At 43.3% G+C, this 27206-nt stretch overlaps 1 protein-coding gene across 5 annotated transcripts in view; it reads left to right on the plus strand.

Moving 5' to 3' along the window:
- PLCL2 (phospholipase C like 2) overlaps positions 1–27206 on the plus strand; it is a 198342-nt gene that overhangs the window by 75715 nt on the left and 95421 nt on the right. Inside the window, exon 1 of one of the 5 annotated variants that reach the window (XM_061194715.1) lies at positions 13159–13253. The exons of the other annotated variants lie outside the window; for them this stretch is intronic. The gene's annotated coding sequence lies outside the window, so the exon portion shown is untranslated. Of the gene's footprint in view, positions 1–13158; positions 13254–27206 lie in introns of those variants that run through there. 5 annotated transcript variants of the gene reach the window in all.

The raw sequence follows: 27206 nt of genomic DNA on the forward strand, positions 1-27206 counted from the left end.
GGCCAGGATTTGAGGAAGTTTAATGCTGAGGGAAAGTGCCAATGGCAGGGGAAAGCCTGAAGGTTTGGTTGCAGGGGAAAGCCTGAAGGTTTGGTTGCAGGGTAACTGGTGCAGTGGTGTCCCTGTGAAGGTGTGTGAAGGGAACAGGGTCCAGAGCACAGGTGGGGGCAAAGCCTCAGAGCAGAGAGGGTGGCACTTCCAACCAGACTGGAGTCAGAGAAGGAGCATGGAAGCTGAGGATGCGTGCCCATCAGGTGCCCCTCCTCTCTGGTGAAGCAGGAGCCACGGGCCTTTGGCTGAGGGGAGGGGAGGGCAGTAGGGAGGAGAATGAAGAGTAGGTGAAGCCCCCTGAGGGAGTGCAAGTCCTGACCTGCTCAGGCATGTCGGGGGCAGTCGTCTAAAGCCCAGGAAGGGAAGAGGTGGGGAAGGGCAAAGGCCTGAGGCAGCCCTCACGGCTGCCCAGCAGAGGCCCACCGCTAGGTGTGTAAGGGGTTTGCTGGGCAGGAGTCGAGCCCTCTGATGCTGCAGTGTCCAGGTGCCCAGGGTTCGCTCCTGCTGGGAGGAACCTCAGATGATGGGCGTGGTGAGCGGTGGTTCTGTAGGGATGATCCGACATCTGCGTGGGTCCTGGGTGGTCCCAGGACAATGCTGGAGACAGACAAGAGTGGTGCCCACAAAGGAGACATTTTCCTTTTGTGGCAGTTGATGTAGAAGGTGTAGAAAGTCAGCTGAAGGAATGGAAGGGAAGGGATGTTAGAGGAGAGATTATAGGACTTCCCTGGTGGCGCAGTGGTTGAGAATCCACCTGCCATTGCAAGGGACACGGGTTCAAGCCCTGATCCAGGAGGATCCCACATGCTGCGGAGCAACTAAGCCCGCCCTGCTCGCCGCAACTAGAGAAAGCCCGCATGCAGCAGCGAAGACCCAACACAGCCAAAAATAAATAAATAAACAGATAAATAACACAGAAAAAAGATTTATTTTGAACGGTATGGATTTAGACTTGAAGTGCAGCGCTAGGCCAGCAGAGACATCCTCGTGAGGAGGGCTGGTCAGGGCGCGGCATCTCCATCCTTGAGTGAGGGCGGACCCCAGCCGCTCACATGCTTGGGACCCAGTGATAGGTCCTCTGGGTGCTCATCGCAATCACAAGCAGCCCCGCCTAGGATCTTTCTTCCCCGGACCTTTCATGTTTGACTCTTATGCTATTACAGTTCTTCAGTATGAATAATTCAGAGTCAATTGACTTTAATAACCTAGCTATAAGTAATTAGTGAAGAGAATTAAAGGCATGGATCTACTCAGTAATATTTTCATAACCCTCACCCTGCCCTGTGGCATTGCCCACTACTGATCAAACTCGATATTGCAAAGTTTTATGCAAAGAAATGCAATGGTGAAGAGAGCAAAAGCAATTAAAACTGCTTGGAAAAATAAAACCAAGAACAACTGACATGGAAAGGAATTACTGGGGACCTTTCTAAGCTGAAGAAATAGTGAATAGGAGATTTGAAAAGCAATGCCTTGAAGTATTAAAATCTCCCTCTTCTTGATTCCTAAAGATAATTGGATCTAGTAGTAAAAAGTAAAGAATATATGTGTGTACAATCACACACATACACATTTGTATGTACACACATATTTAAGTATTTGAGGCAATATATCTTATCAAACTTTGAAAAAAAGGAACAGGCCATCCTAATCATGAAGATGAAAAAAACAGCTCATCTCGAGAGAAGAGTAAATTGTGTATTATTAGTTCATGAATAGATAATAAAATCAGATAATAAAATGGCAGGTTCAAAGCCTGTGCCAGCAACCTCTACATACCTGAGTACAGCCTGTCTGACTCTATGTTAAAGTTATTTTTTTACTAATCATTTACTTGACCTTTTGACTGTGAATTCTTTAGAAGTAGAGAGCAGTCTTATTGAACTGTGTCTCCAGCAGGTACTCAAAAAAGTAATCAAATGAACCTGGGTGCTGGGGCTCCAAAGCCCACATAATATACAGGGCAGGGGACGTGTTACTCATTTTTTTTAAAGAAATTATTTATTTATTTATTTATGGCTGTGTTGGGTCTTCGTTTCTGCGCGAGAGCTTTCTCCAGTTGCGGCAAGTGGGGGCCACTCCTCACCGTGGTGCGCGGGCCTCTCACCATCGCGGCCTATCCCGCTGCGGAGCACAGGCCCCAGACGCGCAGGCTCAGTAGTTGTGGCCCACGGGCCCAGTAGCTCCGCGGCATGTGGGATCTTCCCAGACCAGGGCTCGAACCCGTGTCCCCTGCACCCGCAGGCAGATCCTCAACCACTGCGCCACCAGGGAAGCCCAACTCATTTTTATATTCCTAATGCCTAGCACTGTGCGGAAACATTGTAGTTAGTCAATGAAAGTGTTTGACGGAAAGAACAAAAAAATTACAATATTTAAGTTTACCCGTATGTAGTGAATGAATTTTTTAACTACATAAATTGCCAGAAATCTATGTATCTCTTAAGTATTTTTAAATTATGTTTAAGATAGTGAAAAGAAAAACTGAATTTAAAGAGCGTTCTTTCTACAAATACCGAGAACCCTGCAATGTGATCAAGAAGAGTCACTTGGGAGTGAGAAGAGGCCCCACCCAGCTGCCGTTCCTGCTGCTGTCACTGTTCTCTGTGACCTGGGCCCGAATGAGTTTCATATACTCATCACTCAGTACATTTTTACTCAGGGTCTGCTACGTTTCTGCCCCTGTGCTGGACACTTGGGCACAATGTCTAGCACTTACCTTACTCTCAAGGAGCTTAGAGTCTAGTGGGAGAGACAGACATTCATCATGTAATGAGACAATAAATATAAAATTGTGATGATGACAGGTGTTGGACAGGCGAGGTCCATGGGACTGAGAGAACATATAATAAGAGAATGGGACTTGATTCTGGAGATCCAGGAAGTGACCACTGTTTTGAAATCTGAAGACTGACTAGGAGTTAAACTAAGCAGAGAGGGGAGGAGAGGGGAAGAGCTTTCTAGGCCAATGGAACAGCGAAGGCAGAGCCCAGCAGATGATGGAGGTTGGGGGTATCAGAGAGGGTGGTGGGGAGGGTGAGACTGGACACCTGCAGAGCCTTGTGGGCCTCTTTAAGGAACCTTATCTCTATCCAGAGAGGGAAGGGGAGTGTCAAAGAGTTTTGAGTAGGCGGTGTCAAGACCACATCCCACAGCTGCAGTGGACACTGGGCTAGAGGGCAGGACTGGGTGACAGTGGCAGGCTGAGAGGCCGTTATGTCCAGAGACACAGTAATGGTGTGGAGAGGAAGGAAGCAGATGGGTTGGAGCTGGATTTAGGAGGCGACATGCACAGGAAGAACGGGAGGAAGTACGATGGGTCCGAGATGCTCCTGAGCTTCTGGCCTGAGGGGGTGAAACCCTCGCTGAGGAGGGAGCATCGCCAGAGGACCAGCTGGGTCCAGTTTGCCACATGCTGAGCTTGAGGTGCCTTTGAGACCACCAAGAAGAAATATCTGGGAAGCAGCTGGACATGCATGTCAGGTGCTCTTGAGAGCTCCAGACTGTCGTCACCCGAAGGCCGTGGTTCCCCCCCCCCGCCCCCGCCAACCCTGAGTTCCCACAGGACTTTGTGCCTCTTGCGGCTGCCATTAAGAGTTCCTGTTTGGGGTCAGCGTTATCTTTCTGAGCCTTATATTGTTTACTAAGTGAAATCTAAGTCCAAAAGGCCTTGCCCCATAGCACTAAGATTTAATAACCTTTGAAAATGCAGTTGTGTCTCACTTTGCATAATAGATGCTTATTGAATAATGTTAACGATTGTCCTCACGAGACTCTGAGTGCGTGGAGAGGGAAAGGGCTGAGGGCTGCAGTGGGGCACTTGGCGTTGCTCCAGAGGCCCCTGTTTCTGTCCGGGTCCAGTTCCAGTGCTGGCCCTTCTCTGATTACAGTTTCTCACGTGGGGAGATCGGCTCACGCGGAGGAAAGGGCGCTTGCTTCAGGAGGTCTGGCTTGTCTGGGGGACGGCGGGGGGGAGGGGGCAGTGCATCATGGAGAATCTCAACCTGGGCTCTGAGAGCGCTCCCTTCCTCCAGAAGGTCTCAAAGGACAAAACAGGCTCTGCTCCCGAGCCTCAGATTACACTGAATAAACACACAGACCTTTCACGGGGCCTGTCGGAGGTGGGCTCGCCAGGGGGTCCTGGTGGCCTTCCCTTAGTAATGAGGGGAGATGGAGGCTGGGATTCGGTCCCTCACTCACCCCATCAAGGCATCGCGCTCGGTGAGGAAGCGCTCAGATTTCAGCCCCTTGTGCTCTTAGGTAGTGCATTCGGCTGCTTTGCAGTATCCAGTGTGGAGCATGACAGCCGCTTACTGGGAGCTTTCACTGTAATAGTTTTGGACCCCTGTGAAGATCAGACTCCCAGGTCACAGAGTCCAGAGGATGTGGCTCTCTGGACTGTTCACACTGGCAGAAAAGTCCTAGAGGCCTGGGTAGGGTGGGGTTTGTCAGAGGGGCTTCTCGGCCGTGTGTTGGTCAGACACAGTCACGTTCTGGAGTCCGTGGAGCTTCTCCCAGGTGCCAGGGGTACGGGTGGCTGGAGGACGTGCCCGTAACCGAGCGGCTGGAGACTGACTGGTTGGTCAGACGTCCGGGGTGACTGATGGGGAAAAGGAAGCCGTTGAACTGAGGTGCTCTGAGCGGATGGGGCAAGTTCTTCCAGGCACTGTGCCCTGGCCTGGGGGCAGCTGGCCTCTTCCAAACCCCACTCGCCAGCGGGAAAGCCACTGCCAGTCCCTCGGAGGGCCCGGCTCTCCTCCCCCCGGGGCTGGTGTGGCTGAGCGCGGCTGGTGGGATGGCTCGGGTGGGCTGGAGCAGCCGTACCTGACGGTGCCTTGAGGCCCATCTTAGGACGAGCTGGCTGGAGAGGGCAGGTGGAACCTTGCCATCCAGGTGGCTACCTCTGAGAAGCAAGTGGAGAAGGAGTAACCTGGACCTCTCAGACAGCTTGGAGGACCAGGGGGTGGTTGTGAAAGAGGCCACACAGTCAGATCACAGTTGCGTTAGTCAGGGTTCCCCAGGGAAACAGGACCAATAGGGTGTGTGTGTGTGTGTGTGTGTGTGTGTGAGAGAGAGAGAGAATGAGAGATGGATTTTAAGGAACTGGCTTGAGCGATTGTCGGGCTGGCCTGTCTGAAATCCGTAGAGCCAGCCAGCAGCAGGCTGGAGATTCAGGAAGAGTTGATGTTGCAGTCTTGAGTCTGAGGTCAGATTTTCCATGCTGCCATCTGGATGCAGAATTCCTTGTTCTCAGGAAACCTGTCTTTGCTCTTAAGACCTCAGCTGACTGGATGAGTTCCATCCACATTGTGAGGGCTAATCAGCTCTACTTAAAGTCAACTGACTGTAAATACTAATCACATCTACACTAGTGTTTGACAAAACTTGTCCTACCCAACTTAACACATAAATTAACCGTCACCACAATGCTCAGGGAATGTTGTCATCTCTCAAAGGAAGGAAGGTCGTTAGGTAACCGTTTCCCCTTCGACAGAGAGTGGGAAGGTGGAGGAGAGGAAAGTACTGTCCTTATTTGTGGGGTTTATTTATTTCAGTCTTGAGCTCTTTTTTTTTTTTCAATTTTTATTAATTAATTAATTAATTATTTTATTTTTGGCTGTGTTGGGTCTTCGTTTCTGTGCGAGGGCTTTCTCTAGTTGCGGCAAGCAGGGGCCACTCTTCATCGCGGTGCGCGGGCCTCTCACTGTCGCGGCCTCTCTTGTTGCGGAGCACAGGCTCCAGACGTGCAGGCTCAGTAGTTGTGGCTCACAGGCCTAGTTGCTCCGCGGCATGTGGGATCTTCCCAGACCAGGGCTCGAACCCGTGTCCCCTGCATTGGCAGGCAGATTCTCAACCACTGCGCTACCAGGGAAGCCCTTTAGCTCCTTCTTGAACTCTGAGTCTTCCCTTGGCCCCCACTACGGTGGCAATTGGGGGGCTGACTTATCATAGATCACTTCCTTCTAAAATGGTTACTCTCACTGGTACCAGGCAGAGTCTCGGCCTCTTGGTTCTGGATGGGCCCATCTATAATAGAGGGAAGCACCTTAAGGGTAGAATCCGTGTTTGGGCATCATGGTAGCCCTGTGGTGTCTGGCGTCTTGTTGCTTAGCCTCATACAGGATGGACATCATTTATTCAGAAAGGTTTCACGTCCTCCAAGCTCAAGGCACTGTACTAGGTATTAGAATAGCCATCGAATATGTATTTATTGAGTGAATTATTTCACGTCACTTTATGTTATGATTCGTATTTCCTTTTTTCCCTGATTAGAGGGGAAAGACTTCAAACTAGTGTATCATAGAACAAAGTCCTGTTCTTCTGGGCTGGCGCTCGTGTTTCCTGAGATCACCTTTCTACCTAAGCTCTCACTGTTTCTCCCCCAGCCTTCACTCTGGCCACGCAAACTAGGTGCCCTTCACAGGCATCCCAAGAGCCTTTCCACTCTTATGGTGTTCCTTTCACCTGAAATGTCCTTTCTTGCCAGTTCCTTCCAGTTTTACCCATTCGGATCCATTATCCAATAGACGTGAGCTCAGGAGCCTCCCTGTATTCAGAGCATCATGGCCCCTTCGTAGACCTCTCTTCCCATACTTACCACCTAGGTATTTCTTCCAGCCTCTGGGTTGAAAGCTGTGTCTCATTCCGTATTGTACATTGTATCCCTGCCCAGTACCTGGCGCTCTGCAGGCCTGAATGAAGCAGAAGTCACTGCGGCCCCCAGCAGCCCTTGCCTTATGTTTGACACATGTGTTAGGAATCTATTCAGCCAGTGCATGATTATTTTGAGCTGATTATCCAGTTCCTGGACGATCTCAGACATTGCTTTTCTTCTTGTATTTGGAATGTAGTCAGAGGACAGAAGAAGGAATGAAGATCCTACTTTTTTTTATTGCTGATAAGAGGGTAGTTAACCAAAAACAACCACATTCATTTGAAGGTTTAAAATGAATGGCTGCAAGACAGCATAAAAATGATTTCTGACTTCTTTATCAGGGGGCCTCATTTCCATCAACACGCACAAATTAGTTAATGATGCGTTGCCCTGGCAGCCAGTGACAGCAAGCTGAAGCTTCATTTTTCTTATGACTCATGCTTAGTTGCCACTTGGGAACTCTCAGTCCAGTAAGATGAGAGGAGAGAGAAGGGAGAGGGTCTAATGGGCCGTAGAGAAAGGGGGTGGGCAGAGGCCTGCCTTCCTTTCTTTGCAGTTCAGTGCTTTAGGTCCAGCCTAGATATCACCACCAAAGGGAGGAAAATGTTCTCACTGTGGGGAAGCGCTGGCAGCCACGAGGTTCTCAGGGATGTGATGATGTAAGGACAGCCTTACAAGCTCATTAGTTTTCTCACCATAGAGGCATTGGTGCGCTCAGATGCCAGACAACATTGTGTCAGTGCAACAAGCCCAGAATCCTAGCAACATTTTTAAATGTTGGAAACTTATTGAAAATGACTCTTTTCACATTAGGAGGTTTTGTTGGCAGAGAAGAAAGCAGATTGTGCCCTTTGCCAAAGCATAGGAAAACTCGTGTATAATTTTCTTTTGGTCAGCCCTGGCTGTTCTGTTAGAACTTTTAGCTGATGCAAGGATGCTTGCCCAAAGAGAATAACTGTCAAGAAAATGTAATTCTAAGGAATGATGAAGTCTTGTTTTTGGAATGTTTACTTTTTCACATCATCAGCAATTTGCTTTTGTTGTTGCCTTATTTACTTTTGGCTGGTATGCCTCTGGACCATTATAAGCCCAAATAGGAATTTATAAATTTGACTAATATTTCAGAATCACCTGATTATGTGATTTGTATACTATAGGGCGCACAAGCCACTTTCATTTTGTGATTAAAAGCCTCAGTTAAGTCTAAGGCATGAACTCTTGTTTCTCTTAGTTTGTATGCATATATTCCCCTCCTCCCAGGGGGTTTCGCACACATGAACTCTATTTGACATTTGGTTTGAACTACAACTTTGAAAAAGTAAACTTTATCAAACCCATCTGAACTACAGTTGTCATGATTTGTATTTGCTGGAAATACATTTATTTAAATAACATAATATTGCTAATATACAGATCAAGTAGCAAAGACGAAAATAGCATGCTTCCCCCACCCCCAGTTTACTTTCCATTTTAATTTAAGCAAATTTTGTATCACTTAGTTTTTTAAAAAATAATATACTTTAAAATTTTATATTGAGTGTTTGGAAAAAGAAAGCCAACAATAATCTTATGATTAAAATTGTGACTCCATCCTCATTTTCACTGTCTATGAGAAATGAGTAGTTTCAATATTAGTGGGGCATTATCTGGAATTTAAAAGAGTAAGGAAGTTTTCTACGAGTTTGGTTATTTGGTTCAAACGTAGGTACATCTTCTGAAAGATTTATATTTTGTTTGCAGCATGGCCAAAGATCACACTTGAAGGTTAATTTTAGTTGTTAACTTTTACGTCTTAGAGGTTCTTTTCCTGAGTAGAAAAGTAATTGCCATCTACTTTATTTCCCAGTGCTTTTTATACAAGAAATATGTGATGAATTGCATCTTGAATTTAGTTTCTGAAAGTTATTCTTAGCAAGGACTTTTGCTTGCTAAATTTTGTTGGACAGTAAATATGTGTAACCCTGTGAATTGCCATTTGTGACTTTTCTGTCACAGAAATTTAGTATCTCACTATAGCAGTTTATTCACTTCAGGTGTGTGGTGACATCCTATCTTAAAGCTTCTTTTAGATGTTCTATTTTCTTCACCCCAAATTATCCTCTTTTATATTTTGCTATAAACTTATGCCACTTCAGATTTGTAAGTAGGCAGGGTACTCATTTCTAAAAATATGTTTTCTGGTTAACAGTTTCAAGGAGGAACATCTGAGGCAGAGAATGCATTTGCTTCATGTTCATTAGAAAGTTCCAGCACCTGGAAGGTGCTCCGTGAATCCCTGTGGATTCAAGGGGCTATACCACATGCTAGATCTCTCCCCAGACTGTAAAATTAAGACCCGTTCTCCATCGGTGCCTTTCTGTCTTCATCCAGCCTCTGACCTCTTTTTCATTTTACCAGTTGATTTAGGCTTTTGCAAGTTTTTAGGAAACATTATTGTCCCCCTGAGAATCCTGTGAGCGCTTCCGAGCCACGGTGTTTGCAGGGCTCACTGTTCTCGTTTCCTTTTCCTGCTCTGGGGTAGATGTGTCTTTGGTGGACGGGGTGATGTTTGTTACCATAAAGGCAGCAGTTGGGACCTACCGTATTTATCAAAACCCAGGAATGTGGCCCAAAGTCAGGACAGAAATGCAAACTTCTGGGCAGGGGGTTTTCAGGCATCTTGAAGTGAAGAGCAGGTGTTGGAAGCAGGGCCTGGGGCGGGATGGCCGGGCCTGCCTGGTGTAATTTAGCGTCTGGTGTCTGGCGGTTGTGTCTTGTCTTTCCCTGTTACCTGTGAGCCCCTTGGCGCAGGGAGAAGTGACTTCCTTTATCCACAGGGTTGATGCTCCCGCTGCGTTGACAAACTTTCTCTTTCCTCCAAGGAGAGAAGCTACTCCACACTGCATATTCTCTTACCAGAAAATAAAAAAAAAAAAAAAAAAAAGAAAGAAAGAAAAGAAGAAAGCCATAGTGGAGGTTTCTAAAAGTGAAATCCATTCTTCCTTATTCAATGACAAAAATAAACTTAATCTGTGAATATATTTTTAGTTCGATATAACTCTATCTTCACCTGTTTCTACATTTCTGTATTCTGTGTAGATACTAATCTGATAACCTATCATTAGTGGGCCTTTGGGTTGTTTTTCCATAGCAGTGGCATTTTTTTATGTCATTAAATGTTTTGTATTAATTTAAAGATGATATAAAGCATATATTAAAGAACATTTTGAAAAACAATCCCTCTAGGTCTCATCCCTCCCACACAGCTATTTTCACTCTTGCATGTTGCGTTCCAGGTGTACACGTATCTATGTAACAACATAGATGTTGTTAAAGGATGCTTTCTGTTTTGCTCAGGGTTTGACTTGTCATGACCCAGTCTCTAATCTACCTGCTGTCATTAGGATTTACAAAGGCTCAACCACATTAAAAAGAACGTCTGTGATTTGCAGCCATGGTTCAAAGCAGAGCTAAGTGACTCCCGTGAGAATAAAATGGTCCATATGGGATAAGAGCTTCAGCATCTGTAGACTATGCTCTAACCAAATGAGGTGACCAGAATTGTCCACTACTGGCCACTCATTTTATAATGCTAGTCAGGACTAAACTGCAATGATTTTAATAAGGACAGAGAAATTCTCATTGTAAAGACTTTTTCTACTTTATCCAGAAAAGTATTCTAAAACATTTGTAAGATACATTTGAGCAAATTCTTATTCCTTAATTATCATGAAATATGTCTAAGCCTTCCGTTGCATTTTGGAGTCACATATTCAAATGCAATGATTTTGTACTACATTGTAGGTCAGCAGCAAACTCCATTTTTTTCTGTATGCTCTGAAGACACTTAGTCAAAATGTGAAAGCTATTTATTTTCAGCGATTTAGGTAAATTGTTATTTACAACCAAGACAGGAAATGGGATAATTCTGTGGTTTCTGCCAAAAGCCATTTTATTATTTCTCTTCATACCTAAATGTGTGGAGGGTTATTTCTTTTCTAATATGTAAAGCTTAAATAATAAAGCCCTATTGACAGGTGTTGAGACTTGTTTTTAAAAGAAATGAGGAATTGTATAAACAGCTGATTTTTTTTTAAGATTACAGTTTTTTTAAAGAAGAAGTAAAGGTCTAATAATTCTAAGAATAAAAATAACTTACCACTAGCTGTTTTCACTGGCTCTTCCTTTCTATTTCACCTATTGATTTTGCTTAGTAGACATGTAATTGGTTGTAAAGTACTGAAATTTTGGGAAAATAAGGTTTTATTAAATAATAAATCACTTCCCTGGTTATTTGATTGTAAGCCTTTCTTTGTGGACAGGAGTGTTAGAGATTGCTGTTTCTATGTGAATCTTTTCAGGGTTTACCTCTTTGGATAATCTACTTGGCTTCTGATCTCCATAAATTAGAACATAACGACAATTCATAATTGACATGGAAAGTCAGAAAGAAGAGGATGTCACCAATAAGGGGAAAAAAAAGGGTTATGATTTAAGAATCAGACCCATCCCTAGCAATTTCAGGGATAAATGGGTTACTTAAAAGAAGCTAAGATGGATTGCTTTCGTGAAGTGGAAGTGCAAGTGGGTTCATTCCTAATTTTTGGACATAGAATTGTCTCTTTTGCAAAGATAACTTTTCATGGAATTTCTTTAGTTACTTCTCTTCAGTAGAGGATGCAGTAACTGTGGCTGTGTGTATTTTGGTTATTTTAAGGCTCAGGAGTCCTAGGAAGCCTTCCCTGGACCCGTAGGCTGGGAATGGTGGCTCCACCCTGAGTGCCCGCAGCTCCCTGGGTGTGCTTCTATATTACCTTCTAATCATGGACTTTTGAATTGTTATTCCTGCCATCTCCACTTGACTGTAAGGTTTTTTAGTACTTCCACTGTACCTGGCTCATGGTGCTTTAATTATTGTTTGTTGAACTGAACTAAACCAAAAGCCAAAATAAAAAGCATAAAAATATACTTGATGAGTATACTATTTCGTTATTACACACATTGAAACATTGAAGGGTGACCATGAGGGAGACTTTTGGCTTATTGCTCTACTCCAGTGTCACTTTTCGTTTATTTCCTTAGGGAACCAAGTGATATAGTGGTGTCTGCGCTAAATTTGTGTACTCCGTGTGCTGTTGTCCCACACAGGGAATGTGTGAAAAGGATTTAGGGTTGTGGCATCTATATGACCTGTGCGTGGGCAATGCCAAGAGTGAAAACAGCTACTCTGCGGTGCCCCGGAAGGCACTTTATATGAACTCGCTCTCAGTGCGGAGGCACATGTGGGCAGCATCCAGATGGCAGTGAGGCACAGGAGAGTGTTAGCCTGTTTGGAGCGGCAATTTCTGAGGGCTTTGCAGAAGAAACAGAGTTGGTCATCAACATTGAGGGACAGTACTCACTATTCCTGGTCACCCCTTAGAGATACCAGGAGGAGGAGAACAATAACTGAGATGATCCATGGAATTATGACATCCTGAGCGGTCCATGAGTCTGAGCAAGGGAGGGGCCTTGTCTGACCACAGACACAGGCAGAGGAGCTCGAAGGAGGACCCAGCCAGACATCTGCCAAGCTGAGGAGTTGAATGACCCCGCAAGTCAAGAGAGAAGTTACGGGAAATGATGTTGAGCTACCTATACCTTTGTCACTGCAGACAGCTTTCCTAGCCTCCCTGAACATTGGGTTTCTTTGTAGAAGGTAGAAGACAATGACATCTGCATCTTGGAGCGGTGTGGGTTTTAAAGAGGTGTCCGCGTGATTCACCAGCACTGGGCCCGGCGTGCTTGACTGTCCACTGTGTTAGTTCCTTCCTGACCTTGCAGTTCTTCTAGAGTGAATCACCCACAGATGGAAGGGCTCTGCCCCTCTGGTGCTTTAGCTCCTGTTTTGGGCATGGTAGAACTGTCTTCAAAGCTCTAATAGGGAAGACCAAATAATAACCTAACCATCGACCAAAAAAGGGTCACGTGTTAGAGAAACTTGGGCTGGGGGCCCAAGCTGGTGATAGGCTTTCAGGTTACAACAGCCCTTATTACATACAACTCCCAGTTATTTTTCACAGCAATACATGTTTAAGATTTCCTGTTCCTCTATCTCTTTGCTTCAAAACTGGAGTGTCCATTTAGTGTAGAAAGCCATGTGTTTTTAAGGGGAATTGGAGGAAGGAGGCTGACATTTGTGGGGCTTCTGAGTGCCAGATTCTTTCCCTTTCCCTCCGGTATTTCATTTGACTCACGGCAACCCTGTAGAATAAATTGTTATCCTTGTGTGAGGGATGAGAAAATCAAGGCAGAGAGAGGACGAATCTAGTAGCCTAAGGTCATGAGCAGCTAGGAGGCAGGGTCAGAATTTGAACCCAGGTCTGCAGGTGTTAATGCCTGTGCTCTTTATCTGAAATGCAGAAAGGCCGCCTGGAGGGAGAGGTTTCAACGACAGGACAGCAGCCCCTCGGCACCGTGAGCGTCTGGGAGGCCGGGCTGCAGGCTCCATGTGACCCAGGGCCCAGCCACACTGGCACAGGGCAGACTCTGCAAAGATTTACTGAGTGAATGAAAGTCACAAGTTAAGGTACAAAACTAATTATTTTAGCAAGTGACAGGTTGTCAGCCATATGAAATTTGTCATCAGCATTGTCGAATTACTGAAAGATAGGTGACACGTATTAACATAGGCTTCACTCTGTTTAAAGATCTGTGTTATAATTGGACAGTATCTGAAAAACTGACACAAAATAAAACTCAGAAGATGTCAACAGTTTTTCAGATGACTAAAGAGGCACACGCTGCCTCTGGAGAAAAGTAAACTGATAAACCTAAAAATAATCTTCTAAAAAGTAATGATATAAATTTCGATTCATGTATTCTCCACTTCTTCTCCCCAAAGTTTAAATGTTCAAAAGTTGCCATTTTGGAGATTTTTAAAAGCACTATGTATTTGCATGTAAAAGACAGCATAAACAGCTTTCAATCAGATAGAAAATTAAAAGTAAATGTAATAATTTAAGAACTAAATATACTATGCCAGTTCTTGGCCAAATAAATGAAGCTATTAGCTGTATGTTTTGTAAGAATCTTGTAAAGAGCTAGCTGAATGCTGGCATTTTAATTCGTGACCATAGACCCATGGATTCATCAAGGCTGGGATGTGATGGAAATTCTGCTAGGTTGAATAAATCAAGTTTTGTTTAACTGAGGATTTTTCACTAAAGGTAAAAAGTCAATTACTATGGCCATGGAGCTATTACAGTTGGTTGAATCACCTCAGTTCCCCCTACCCCGATAGACAGGAGCTGTAACAGGAGAGCCGGTACAGTGAGATGCCTTTTCCTTTGAATCCATTTGGTCAAAGCGTATTTAGAACTAGCAAAAACCAATAAGTGCCTTCCTTTAGCGCTAGTTGACTGTTCCTTAGAAGTTCATTTCACAGTCTTAATGAAGATACACCAAGTAGTTTGCAATTTCATAAACTTCTGTTGAGGCTGCTTGTTTCCTTTTCTTGAGGGTAAGGGAATGCCTCTGGAGCTTTGTGAGAAAGCCGTGGCTGACAAGTGGCTGCAGTCTGGGTCGTCTTTCAGGGGACGACAGCGTTGGTGTCAAAAGGAACTTGATGTTTATGATTTCTGTACCACAGGTTGGAAGGAGCTACCATCTTTCCTTGGGCTGATCTGTATTGTATATTAGTTCTATAAATAGTGCAATTTTGTGGCTTCAGAAGCTACAGATTATTTTTAAGTGGTTATCTTGACTGAGCAAGTTAATTTGTATCAACTAGGTGAAAGGCAAATGTAATTTGCATTTATTAAGCCTCTAAACCGCCAAGTAAAATATGCTTTTAGTAAGCCTGAGGGGGAAAAAAATCATCATTTTCCACAGATTACTTGGTTGAAATCTTAGTTTTTATTTCCTTTTCAAGTTTTGTCTGTGTCTTAGCATACATCACAACTTCTTACATAATATCAAGCCTATGAGGTCATTTAAATAGTATTGGATGATTCATTGTGGTCATTTATTATGGAGATCTTATTAGGACCGTTTTTTGATTTCTCTCTCCCCAGCCCCCTTTTTTTCTTTTTTGGAGGACAGTTAACCTTGCTTTTCTCTTTGTGTATAGTGTGGCTTTGGGGGTGATATGAGGGTGAGTAAACATTGTGGGATTTTTTTAGCAATGATGTTCATTTGTAATTTTTTAAAGTATAAGACCCACAAAATGTTATTCCAAGAAGCTTATATCGGCCTTGCTTGCTTGCTTTTGTGAGTGACAGCCCGTCTTTCCAGCCATTCATTCCTGAGTTCAGTGAGGAAATTTGCTGAGGGCTTGCTTTGGGCAAAGCCCCACACTAGAAATGTCCTGGAAGCCTGGGGCGTGGGGCGTTGGAGTTAAAATATGACTAGGCCCTCCCATCAGGGAGCTTGTCACCTAGACCTGCTCTGTCCTATCTGTTAGCCTGGGAGCCTGGTGGTTAGTGGGTGCTGCTGTGTGGTCGGTCAGAATTGAGCTGTGCTCTAAGTGTGTCCCGTGCTTCCTTTCAGAGGCTCAGTAAAGGCAAACGATTTTAATTTTTATATCGATTACATGTGGAAATGATAGTATTTGGGGTTAAAGAAAATGAATTATGAAAGTTTATTTCATCTGTTTCTGCATTTTTAAGGTGGCTACTAGAAAAATTTTAATTACATATATGACTATCGTACTTTTTGGCCGCTCCTAAGCGAGACAGTGTCTCTGCCTCTTTCCAGTGATGTCACCAAGGGAAAGTGTCCACCTACCCAAAGATCACTCAGTGTTTTCCCCATAAATACTCATGTTTGTAACCACAACAAACAATAGCAGTCAGAGTATAACAGGATAGGAAATCAGAGCATATATTTCTCAGTAGCTCTTTAATTAGCCCATGATTATGTAAATATGTGGTGAGATAGCACAGTTTTTTCTTTCACAAGTATGATTTTAAAAAAATGGTAGTAAACACGAAACCAAGGTTCCCATCTGCTTAGAATTGAAATAAAAGAATGAAAGCGGGGGAGGGGCCGGAGAGCCATCCTCCTGTGATGCTGGCAGCCCGTAGGGAGCGAGGTCCAGGCGGCCACTTGTCTGGGGAGGACTCCGGCAGAAGAGAAAGCTCTGACCAAAGCCTGGTAAAATGCTCACTGTAGGAGGGAACAGCGGTGATGCTGATACCAATAGTAGTGATAAGATCACCACATGAAGTCCATTGACTTAGGGCATGGAGGGCTTCCGCAGGCACGCCTGCCCTCTCCGGTTTAACACTGAGCGGCAGTCCTAGGTGGCGGGCACTCTTTCTAAAGCCCCGGGCCAGGGTTACCTACACGGGAAGTTGCGGTGAGGTCAGCCGCAGGCAAGGCAGCCATGCCACGTGCAGATACCACAGGGACCTTTGGCCAACCCCCTTCCCTTTTGCTGTAGGAGAGAGAAGCGTTCGTGAGCTCCCAGAGAGCCTTAGGAGGAAGCTTTGTATAATTTGTACCCATTTAGGTCCCTGAGTTTAATTTGGGTGAGCTCCTTTTGCGCTGACCAGTAATCCCAGTAAGTAAGACTTGAAGACTCATAAGGTAATGGAAAAGTCTTAGGAAAGTCGGCCTCCGCGGTGCTTTCATATTTATTTTCTCCTTCGTGCCTTGCCAAGCCGTGTCAAGCAATTGAGGGCAAGTAATTACTTTCCTCATTTGATAAAAGTAGCGGCTGAGGTTTCAGGAGGTTTACGGACCTTCCCAAGGTCACAGCCGGTCCCCTGGGATGTGGGAGGACTCAGCGGTGGCTGGCGGAGCAGATCGGCCCGGGAGAGAGAGGGACAGGCCACGCAGCCTCGGGGCCTAGAAGCTGTGCACAGCCAGGTCCTGAGCAGCTACAGCTTCAAGCACTTAATCCCCCAGGGTCAAGACAGAAAAACAGGACTTTCCTTGAGTATTTAATCTAGGGAGTTGTTACAGCTGCTGGAAGAACCACGAGGCCAAAGGGGGAAACAAGGCCACCCAGAGGTGAGTAAGTGCAGAAAACCATCCCAACCTGCAGCTGGAGGGACGGGAGCAGCTCGGTGCTGAGCCCAGAGGCCCTGGGGACACAGAGTGCACACGGCCTCTGCTGGCCTCTCCCCTGCAGGGAGGTGGAGGGAGAACCAGCCAGCTTCGCCCCTCTTGCCCGGCCTCAGACTCCACCAGAGCCTCATGGGTGTCACGCAGCAGGTACCCAGCTGACTCGGGGGCTGAGGAGACCTGCCACGAGGACCAGCTCTCTGCCACACAGGGCAGAGCGGGGTTGGGATAGGAAGCTTGCCATCTGCCTGGGAGAACTGTTGCGCCTCTGAAATGGTGGGATGATAGGTCCTGCCTCACAGAGTGGAGGCCTCAAAGAGGTCATGTTTATAAAGTACCGTGCATCATGGCCGCTCAGCAAAGGTCAGCCCACCTCCCTTCCCCTGTGGACGGCTGCAGTTCGAGTGGGCAGTAGTTGCCGTGTGGCCCCAAAGCTCAGGTGTGTGACAGATGAGAGTGACTTAGATCCTGACGGTCTCTCTGACCACTGGTCGCAGGTTATTCTAGTCGCCAGCCTTACTTCGTTCTTCATTCTTTTTGAAATTTTCTCCCTTCTCAATTAATTCGTAAAGAACATCAATTCATAAAACATCCACTGCATTACCTAACTCGAGGACACTTCTGCTGCTGTCCAGGAGTGCTGGGCTACAAGAGCGAGGACTGCTCAGGCGGACTGGTCCAGGCCGTGTAGAGGGTTGATTTTCCCACATTCCTAATCCTGTCTTATTTTGAAAAGCCCTTGGTCTCAAGTTTTAGTCTTATTAAATTAAAAACTTCTCTACAATAACACTTTTAAAAGCACAACTAAATTACTTGAAAAACAAATTTATAATTGGAATAAACGTGGTTCAGCTAAAACTCCAGCTCTTGCCAGAGAACAGAACGCGATTTCTGTGTTGCTATTATAATTTCCAGTAAACCCAAGTGAATTTTACATCCTGTTTGGTTTGGGGGAAGAGGGGAGATGCATCAAATCAGATTAAAAGATAAACTTTTAGCTAATCTAATTTTTAGATGCATTTCTCACGTGCCATGAGCCACAGACTAACTCAGCAACTTTACATTTCTGAACCTGGAGAGTTCGGTTTTGAGGTGACTGCAGGGTAGAGAGTCCTAGATTGTTGATGGTGACACGTATCACAGTGATGATGTCATATGTGTATATGAAGCTGTGCACAGCCAGGTCATCATGTTTTGATTTAAAGTGAGAGCTACAATGCACATCCATTTGTTGGGGGGCGGGAGGGGGGGGAGATGCGATCCCTAGAAGAGCTGATCTGTGGTCTGTTGAGATGGTTGGTTGGAATGGCACAGGCATCAGCCCCCTCCCCCTGCTACCAGCTCCGAGAACCCCTGCTCCGTCCACCTCCCATACTCCCTTCTAACAACTGTATCCCCTTTGTGAAGGCTGCCCTGCCATTGCCCGCTCTCCACAGCGCTCCCCCACCCCTCCGTTCATCACATCCAGCAGATCGTAATTCCCATTTGTGTCTCGCTTCCCCTTTTGGGGGCTGCACGGGGCCTGCCGTGAGGTTTGCAGGAAGGCCTGGGCCAGTGAGAGTCATGGGAGAGCAGGGCTCTGCATGACTAATAACAGCTGGTCTGATTGTGCCCCCAGATCAAGGGGAGCCCCAGCCGGGAGCTGGGCAAGGACTAAGGGCCAGCCAGGCAAGCTGGGGACGGGGCTAAGGGTCCATCCCCACAAAGGGGCGGAGGGTGGGGAGAACTGTAGAAGCCTCGGGAAATGAATAAGCAGCAGCCATGAGCATTAGGCCACCATGCCCAAAGGTGCACATGGCTACCCTTCCACTGATTCAAGGCAGCAAGACTAAGCCAGACCTCACCACAGGTAGAGCTGGGTTCCCAGCCTGGTAGCATGGGCTCTCAGACTGGACAGAGACATGTCCAGACAGACCCAACTGGCAGTCTGCCTGCCTGCCTTCCTGCCAGTCAGGATGGGACCATCCCTGAAGCTGAGATTGGACTTTGGTTACACCTGAATCTCCAGTGCCTGGCACTTAGCAAGGATATCACACTTTTTTAATAAGGTCGCTTTCAAGGAGGGTGAACACATGTTTCACTTTGCCCAGGACAGCCCCTGTTGTGGTGACATATTTATTAATAATTCCCATTATCACGCGGAAGTGCCCCAGTTTGATGTCACTGCACCGTGGGGAAATAGAGTCCAGCAGTTGCTGGTGGTTCCGAGCATCCCCGTGGTCTGTGGGTGCTGCCCCCTCCTGTGGGATCCGTCGGGCACTGCTTCGCTTCCCAGCGCCTTCTCTCCGGAGCCTTCTCCGTAAGAGCCAGGGCCTTAGGGACTCAGTGCAGGGTTGCAAAATGGAAGGGTCACCTTCGAAACTCAGAAATCAAAGCACTGTTTAGAAGTGGTAGTTGGTGTCGCAGCCAGATTCTTGGAATAAGGACCACATCTTGCTTAGTAAGGGCTTTTGGGCATTTGTTTGCAAGTAGACCTAGAATTAGTCCTTGTTATTACTCCTGGATAACTTTAATGAAATAAAATACAGTATAATTAAATGTGGCATTTTTAGCTTGTATTATCTTAACTTCATGTAAAATCTAGTCATGCCTGATAAATGCCTGTATTTCATTCTCACACCAGTATCCTGAAGCATATTAATAAAAAGCCCTTCTAGTTCCAAATCTCAAAACTAAAGTCTGCAGCATGTACTTTGTAGGATGGCTCTAGCTTCTTGGTTTTGTAATCTATACAACATGATGCAGAGACCCCTGTTAATAGTGTGTTCTGTGTTGTATTATTTAAAACATGAATCAGGTTCAGGAAGCTGTATTTAGGATGAGTTTTGTACCTGCTGCGTGAATTAATTGTGCACTTGGTATCCTGTCATGTCTCTCAGTGGTTGGGGCTTACAGCAATGAGGGCTAGAAATGGTGACACAAGATTTCACTGAAGCAGTTCAATTGCTTTAGTCACTGGCAGCATAGGCCATTTAAAAATGCATTAATGATGAGATTTTGCTGGGTTTTAACACTGCTTTTCATTTCAGTTTGATGAGCTAATTAATTTGGAAGGGACTCGTGGTTTTAAAAGGGTATATATATGCTGATTCAGGAGAATGGCAGGACTGGACCTTCTGCCATTCAAACTGGCATTGCTCTGTTTTCCAAATGCTCTCGCTTAATCGCTTGAGTCTTATGGATTCCTGCCATGTAGGCATTGGCATTTTTATTGATTTCTTAACCAAAGTGTAGCTTTTAATTTTAAAAAAATGGAGGGCATATTTGTGGCACTTCAGCAGGTGTTTGTGTTAGAAAATCTGGTATTTGCATATAACACCTCTGTGTAGAAAAGTGGTGGGTTGGAAATTGACTATAACTTAACATTTTTTCAATAAATAAAAAATTTCAATAATAAAACAGTTTTTAAAAACTTACTGTGGTAATCATTTCATGATGTATATAAGTGAAATCATTATGTTGTATACCTTAAACTTTTACAGTGCTGGATGTCAATTAAATCTCAATAAAACTGGAAGGAAAAAATTTCGACTATGACAATGTATACTGTAACATTTTGGGATAATCGTAACTGTTTAAAGAGTTCTTTTAAAAGGATACAGGTTTCTATCTGGTGTTTGAAATGGTGAGCCTTTAAGTGGTAATCTTTGAGTTCATTCATTTATTCAGGGAGGTTAATAAATATTTAAGTGTTATTATCCTTTAGCTCAGTTTTATTAGGCTGTGAAGGCAGAAATACCTACATGAATGGGCTGTTGATTCTCAAAAGTTATAAAACAAATGAGGCCTTTTTATTTGTTGACCTTTTAAAACAGGTTGTGAGTTGTATTTGCACACACAGGAAAAGTGCACTTGATTATGGGCTTTGTACACATTGGTATTTCTCCGTCTGTGGCTCAGGAGCACACGTTGCACCCAGAGGAGGTGCCGAGTCCTCTCCCTCAGGGCTGGGGCATACCTCTGCAGTGTTGCCTGCAGGCCTCATGCCAAGCCTCCTCTTGCCTGCCTCCCCTTATCCTGTCCCCAGGCCCCGTGAACTTCTTCGGACATTGCAGGCTCTTTCTCATCACATGTCTTTGCACATGCTGTTCCTTCTGATTAAACTTCCCTTCCTTTACATTTCCGTCAGGATCCAGCTCACAGTCACCCCTTGGGGTCCCATCTCCTCTTGCTTTTCCAAGGACTTTGCTTCTTCAGAGATCTGTTCCCTTCTCCTGCATCATTAGTTTCCCTTCTTCACGGGACAAATCTCTTCAGCATGGAACCTGCTCTAATGTCTCCAATCTGAATGAAAAAAGAAACACACACACTCTAACTACCAATTCCTTTCCCTGGCTCCTCCTTCACAGAGTTAACTGCAGTCACTGTCTCCATGTCTCATTAATCTTTGTCTCCAGCTCATCCCAGGAGGCCTTCTGGCCTTTGCTACTACCCTGAAACTGCTCTTGCCAGGGTCACCAAAGAACTCTGCCAAATCTCAAACATATATCACTAATTTACATCAAAGAATGCATTAAAAAGGGAATAAAGGAATGAAAAGACATGGGACATATAGAAAAGAAAAAGTAACGTGGCAGATGCCAATCCAACTGTATCAATGATAACATTAAATGTGAATGGATTAAATAATCTAATCAAAGGCAGAGATTGTCAGACTGGATTTTTTTTTTTTTTTAAAGATCCAACTATATGCTGTCTACACTTTTGATTCAAAGATTCAATACAAATATGTTGAAAGCAGCAAGGTGGGAGAAGATATATCGTGCAAACGGCAACCATAAGAAAGCTGGAGAGGCTATGCTAATATTAAGCATGCTTTACTTTCCTGACCTTACCTCTCAGAAGCATCACTGACTATTCTTATTTAAACACTTTATTTCATGGCTGCTGCAATACCACAATATTCTGGAGTCACTATTACATTTCTGGTTTCTGCTTTCTTGCCTCTTTTGCTAGTCCCTCTTTCTCTACCCAACCTAAAGTATTGGGATGCACCAGATTAAATGCTAGGCCATCTTTTCTGTCTCTCCTCCTTCACTAGGTAATCTCATGTGGCCACCAAGGTGCTATGGCTTCCAAATTTACATCTGTATGCTTGACCTCTCTTCAGATTTCCACATTCATATATTTAACTGCCTACGTGACATCTCCACTTAGATATCTAGAGGCATCTCAAACTTATCATACTCAAAATGAAACTACTGATTTTACCCCCCAAAAAAACGATTCCTTAATCTTCCCCATCTAAATAAATGGCACCGTTATGTGCCATTTAATCAAGCCAGAAACTTGGCAGTAATCTTAGATTCCTCCATTTCTGTCATGTGCTGTGTCAATCCATCAGCAAATTTTGTCAGTTCTATCATTTATATTATCTTGAAGCCATCTACCTCTCTCCACCTCTGTTGTCACCACTGTGGTCCCAACTACCTCCTCAAATTCATCCTTTGTATTTCTGTGGTATCAGATGTAACATTTCCTCTTTCATTTCTGATTTTATTTATTTGAGTTCTCTCTTTCTCTCTTTTTTTCTTGGTGAGTCTAGCTAAAGGTTTGTCTGTTTATCTTTTTTTTAAAAAAAGAAAAGAACAGCCCTTAGTTTCATTGATCTTCTCTATTGTTTTTTAGTCTCTATTTCATTTATTTCCACTCTGATCTTTGTTATTTCTTTCTTTCTACCAACTTTGGGCTTAGTTTGCTCTTCTTCTTCTAGTTCCTTGAGCTGTAAAGTTAGGTTGTTTATTTTTAATCTTTCTTGTTTCTTTTCTTTTTTTATAAATTTATTTATTTATTGGCTGTGCTGGGTCTTTGTTGCTGTACGCGGGCTTTCTCTAGTTGCGGAGAGCGGGGGCTACTGTTCGTTGCAGTGCATGGGCTTCTCATTGCGGTAGCTTCTCTTGTCGCAGAGCACGGGCTCTAAGCATGCGGACTTCAGTAGTTGTGGCACGTGCACTCTAGAGCACAGGCTCAGTAGGTGTGGCACACGGGCTTAGTTGCTCTGCGGCATGTGGGATCTTCCCAGACCAGGGCTCGAACCCGTGTCCTCTGCATTGGCAGGCGGATTCTTAACCACTGTGCCACCAGGAAAGTCCTCTTGTTTCTTAATGTAGCCATTTATTGTTATGAAGTTCCCTTTTAAAACTGCTTTTGCTGCATCCCATAAATTTTGGTATTTTGTGTTTCCATTTTCATTTGTCTCAGATATTTATTTCATCTTTGACCCATTAATTGTTCAGTGGTATATTGTTTAATCTCTGCATATTTGTAAATTTCCAGTTTTCTTCCTGTAATTGATTTTTAGTTTCATACCATTGTGATTGGAAAAGATACTTGATATGATTTCACTCTTAAATTTATCAAGGATTGTTTTGTGGCCTAGCATGTGATCTGTCCTGGAGAATGTTCCACGTGTAGTTGAGAAGAATGTATATTCTGTTTCTTTTGGATGGAATGTTCTGTACATATCTGTTAAGTCCATCTGGTCTAACATGTCATTTAAGACCAGTGTTTCTTTATTGATTTTCTGTCTGGATGACCTAACCATTGGTGAACGTGGAGTATTAAAGTCCCTTACTATTATTCTGTTGCTGTATATTTCTCTCTTTTGGGTCTGTTAATACTTACTTTATATATTTAGGTGCTCCAGTGTTGGGTGCATACATATTTACAGTGTCACATCCTCTTGTTGGGAATACCCCTTTTTCACTGAGATACAGATTCGTCAGAAGGAGTTACTGTTCTGACTACTTGAATTGGTCCAGCCAGCCATATAGAATATAAGACATGGCCCATTCTTTCAAAACTTTTACTTTGCACTTGAGGAGATAAGGCTAACCCACATAAAACAATTGGAGATCTGAATAAGACTATAATTAAGTGTTAAATTATAGGGTAGAGACTATAAATACTGTACAAGTTTGGAGAAGAGACAACATTGAGGGCTGGACTAGTGCAGGCACATGAATGGCTTGGGACTTAAAAGAATATTTTGTAGAAAGCTCAGTTTTCCTTTCATATGAATTGTTTCTCTTTTTTTCTGATACTTGCCCACCTCCCACTAATTTCATATGCAAATAAACCATTGGGTTAAAAAAAGGCCCTTGGAAGGTTTTTTTTCTCCCTACCAGACAAGATAGAAAGAAAATAATAAACAAGAGGATGATAGAAAATACTGTTGGTGAAGCAATTTGCCTTTAAAATTTTAATTTTAAAATAACTGTGGAAATATTCCTGACTGAAAGAGCTACTGTTGTTTCTTTTTTATGGTGGATATAGCCCACGGCAGTAGCTTTGCCTGTGTATGGATCTCTATGGAAGCTTTTCTTTTGACTCTTGACTATCCCTGAACTACCATCATTTTCCTCTCAATGCAGTGACAGATTTAAGGATTAAAAAATGAGGAAGATAAATTCTTCCTCCTAAGCTACTCTGAAGTAGTGAAGAACCAGTACAATTTAGGGGGAAAATTGTGATTGAGAAGGTACTCTTAGAATTGATTGTATTTGTAGCTAAGAATTCACATTATGTAATTTGACTTGTATACCTTTTAAAATTAGGTATGATTTACCAGACAGTTATTAACAATTAGGTTATGTAACCATATCTCAAAACAGCTCTGCAGTATAGGAAGTCGAGAGGCTTTAGAATGTGCTACATAAGGAATTACCATATACACAGTTGAGAAACACTTACAGTTTTCACCCCAAAGTGGACCACTTAAGTACCGTTATTATGGATTATAAAATAAAATTTATTAGCATCAGTATTTTCACTGGAATGTAAAGTAATGCTGGTGTAGTATGTAGGGGCTCAGTGCTCACCCTCAAGTTTTTTATTACTGGAGAAAACCAATGAATTTTATTGCAGTTTACATTGGACACAGATGTAGATAATGGTTTTGTAAATTTACTTTGAATAAATATCTCAGTAGTAGTGAAAGTGTATCACCAAAAGAGTGTGGTTATGAAAGTATTATATTCTCTTATGGTTCTCTGATTTTATAATTAAAGACCCCAGTGTTTTAAAGACAGGTGTAACCCAATACATCAAGTGACTTGGAAGCTTTAACCTGACCTTGAAAACTTCATTTTACAGGAACTGGAAATTTGTTTTCTTTACATGCAATTGTTTTGAACACTGTAGGAAATAATCTGGGAGTATGAAGTAGAAGGAATCATCTGAATAATTCTGATCAGAAAGTGCCCTGAGTAGTCATTTGGTTATTTTTTAGAGAAAACTATTATGGGGATCATTGCCTCAAAATTTTTTATATGTGAATACTTACACATGAGTTAAATTGTAATTGTCACTAAATTGATGGGATTTAAAATTAACAAATGACTTTAAGAAATGGTTTACTTCTTTGTTCTTTCTCGACATGGGGATGCAGCCTTCTGAAGCTTTATTTTGAGAGGGCATCTGGCTATTTTTGACAGGTTCTCAAGGTATCTTGGGCATCACATCCATTTGGTCATGCTCAAAAGTTCTATGGTAGCATTAAGTAGTGGCCTTAGTTAAAAAAGACCCAAAGAGAGTGATGTTCATTCTGTTTCTTCTGGGATGGGGCTAACTTTCCACAAATCCTAAGTGATCAGAGTATTGCATCTACACATTTATGACAGTGTTTCTTTCTATTCTTCTTTCATGAAGAAATTATTTCAGTTTGAAATGTATTTACTGAACAGTGTCTAATGTAGGGTGTATAAAACTTCAGGCAGCATTTAGAGCACTTTCCCAATATGAACTCATTCTTATCATTATAACAACCCTATGAAGCAGGGACTATAAATAACATATGGGGGGGTGTGGGTATTTTTTTAATCTCTATTTTATAGGTGGGAAAACTGAGGCATAGAGAACATGCAATACTAGCTTACATCTTGTGGCCCATAGCATTTCCATGGGTGATTCCTAAACTAGAAAGTTTATGAACTGCTGGATTATTTTGTTCTACTTTGGAATAAAGAAAACCATTTCACAGTTATAAATAAGAGCTCTTTCTGTGATTGATTGATTTTGCTGTTTTTATTAGCAAAATTCCATTATATATCCATAAATGATGTCATTTTCTCTTTCCCCTCTCTCAGTTTGTCATTTCTCTTTTGGATAGCCTTAAAATTTCCTTTACAACCCCGTAAAACATTTATCCTTTGCCTTTAACACTTAAGGCTGACATTCTTAGGAAATGATAAACCTTTTTCTTTGCCTTCTAAAATTTATGTTAATAAAGCCAAGATTCTAAACTTCTTAGAATGGGTTTACAAATTACTTTCAGAATCCAATCACAGTTTTATGGAGCCTCTGAAACTCACCTGTGACCCCTTAAAGACCTACATCTATGTTAGGGACACCTTCGTCTGGGGAAGCAGAGGGAAATTTAGGGAATACAGTCCTTTAAAAGAGAATCACTTTTCCCATTAAACTATTAAGCTGGGTCAAGTAGACAACCTGTGGTTAGATGTAAGTAGATCACCTGTAATCCATCTGAACTGTAGTTCTTACCTACATTCCTCTGTATCTCACTTTCTTTTTTACTCTGGCTACCTTAAAGCTTTTCTCTTTGTATTTATTTTTTCAGCAATTTGACTATGATAATATAGGTCTAGGAGTGTGTGTGAGTGTGTGTGTGTGTGTGATTGTGCTTGAGTTTCTTGGATCTAACTTTGGAAAATTCTAGGACATTATTTCTTCTTCTACCATATTCTCTCTTTCTTATCCTGCTGGGACTCAATTTTCACATATGTTCTGCAGCCACTCTGGGATGCACTGTTTTATGTTTTTTCACTTTTTAAATCTTTTTGTGTTTTAGTTTGGATAATTTTATTGACACCTCTTCAAGTTCAGTGAATCATTCCTTGGCTATGTTTAGTCTGCTTATAAGCCTATCAAAGGAATTCAGTACTTCTGATAGTTGGGGTTTTTAAATAGCATTTCCATTGGAGTCTTTTTTTATAATTTCCATCTTTCTGCTGAAATAGCCCGTTTGATCATGAATATTGTCTACTCCCCACCTCCAGATTATTTTGTATATTAATAATAGTTGTTTTAAAGTTCCTGTGTGATAGGTCTAGGTCACCTCTGAGTCTGGCTCTGTTGATTGCTTTGTCTCTTGATAGTGGGTTTTTTCCTTAAATTTTGTGTGCGTGTGTGTGTGTGTGCGCGCGCACACGCGCACGCTGTAATTTTTATTGAGTGCTAAACATCACACTTAATAGAGACTGAGGTAAATAATATTTATGCTCAGAAATGAACATGCCTCTTCTTCTTCTAGGTCATTAATGTTTGGGGAAGTTGAGTCAATCTAATCAATAATTGATCTGGGTTTATGTTTTGAGTTGCCATTGTTACCTTCAGTGTACCGCTGGCTTCAAATTCCTCTACCTGTGGGCCACCATAACTGTGTGTCTAGGTGGGGACTGGGGTCCTGGAGGGTTTACTCATGGTTCCTGCTCTGCCGTCTGCTTTCATCTGC

This window comes from Eubalaena glacialis, chromosome 6, assembly GCF_028564815.1.
Source record: "Eubalaena glacialis isolate mEubGla1 chromosome 6, mEubGla1.1.hap2.+ XY, whole genome shotgun sequence".
NCBI classification, from domain to species: domain Eukaryota; kingdom Metazoa; phylum Chordata; class Mammalia; order Artiodactyla; family Balaenidae; genus Eubalaena; species Eubalaena glacialis.